The sequence below is a fragment of the Trichechus manatus genome, unplaced genomic scaffold (genome assembly GCF_000243295.1).
Source record: "Trichechus manatus latirostris isolate Lorelei unplaced genomic scaffold, TriManLat1.0 scaffold00245, whole genome shotgun sequence".
Classification (NCBI taxonomy): Eukaryota; Metazoa; Chordata; class Mammalia; order Sirenia; family Trichechidae; genus Trichechus; species Trichechus manatus.
Window position 1 is genome coordinate 1,191,199 of NW_004444181.1, and position 1,792 is coordinate 1,192,990.

Here is a 1,792-nt window from a genome sequence, read left to right on the forward strand (position 1 = left end):
ACTGGAATAAGAACGTAAAGGAAGCAATATTGTACGACTAACTACAAACGGGTAAGCCAAGAAAGAAACTACTAGCAGTGTTTTTCTATGTGTGCTATAAAATTACCACAAAAATAAATCATTATAAGGATAAGAGACGTAGACTTGGAGTAGATACAGTGGGATACAGGCCATAGCTTCTCTTCTCAGTTTACAATCTAGGTGGGAGAAAAGACAGTCACTTCAGTAATTAAACAACAATAACCATTAAGAAGAAAGAAGATACTGGGTTGTTACTATGAATTCTGTAGTCACTAATTGCTCTCCTAACTCACAGCGGGGAGAAATCATTTACGGTGAAGTGGTTGGGAAAGGCCTTAATGGAGATGGAGCCTATGTGTTTGCTTTTGAGCAACAAATGGGATTTGTAGAGAACAGTCAGAACTCAAGAGTGAATGAAGATCCTTTTTTAGAAGCAGTAAATAAACTTGTGTGAGAGTTCAATAAGGGTGGAAGGTTGGACAGAGCTGCAAAGGTAGGTTGGAGAGAGAGTTTACAGGCTCTCTGGTTGAGATCCTGCAGATCTGTGAGCTCAGATTTAGTCCCATGGCCTTAGGAGAAAGCCACTGTGTATTTCTGGGCAGGGGAGTGACATGCTCCAGGCTGTGAGACTGTACAGAGAGGGTGCATTTGGTGGAAGGTTTGGGAAGAGAGGGCAGAGCTAGAGTCAGAGCCTGTATACTATGGCAAGAACAAGAGCCTCAGCTGGGTTGGGTGGCCTCAGGAACCAAAACCAGCCTCTGGAAAGGCAGAGGAGTTCTAGTTTGATTTCTGCTTTGTGACTGTGGCCAAAACTACTTAACCCTAATCCTGAGACCTCAATTTCTTCAGCTGAATGTGGATGCCGAAAGGCAGACAGCATCTAGACTTTTTTCTCAGCACTTCTGCTATCTGATAATAATGGCCTAAAAAAATAAACACATTTAAAACTGTTTTCCAAAGAAAAGTTTTATTCTCAAAGATTTCCATGTGCTGTTTGAGTTTTGCCACATAAGACATTCTCCTAGGCTTCCCCTCTCTATACATCTGCTAATGTGCTAACCAAACAGAAAGGCCCGGTAATAAGTAGTTGGATACGTGGAACTGGAGCCTGAGAGAACACAACCCTACAGGTAGCAGCTGAAGAAAAGTGGCTGCTAGAAGCAAAAACACTGAGAAGAGACAAACCAACAAACAAGAGAAAGGAAGAGAGAGTGATAGAGATAGGGTCACTAACTAGAAGGTCAATAATCTCTCCTCAATAACCTTCCGAGGAGTACTACATGAAAGCCTGATGTAAGTAACCGTTGTGCCGAACAGCCACCACCTTGAGTCACCAAGAACACCTGTGTCTTTTAAGCTCTGGATGTTAAGTGATGCATGACTGTATCATTGTTGTTGCTGTCATTAGTTGTTATTGTGTTGTTTCCGACTCATTGGGATCCCATGTGTATCAGAGTAGAACTGCTCCATAAGGTTTTCAAGGTTGTGACCTTCTCGAAGCAGATCACCAGGCTTGCTTTTTAAGGCGCCTCTGGGTGTGTCTGAATCACCACCTTCTTAGCTAACAGTCCAGCGCTTAACCGTTTGAGCGACCCAGAGACACCTAAACAGTATAGTAATGGTACTAAAACTTCACGGGTGGTGGGGAGATGTGGAAAAAATGTCTAAGAACTCTCCTCAGGAAGGTCAGTAATGAACAAAAGGTCGGAAAACACTGTCCTAAAGGAAATTAGGGAGCAGACAGAAGACCATGTATTTTTGGCCTTTCCTT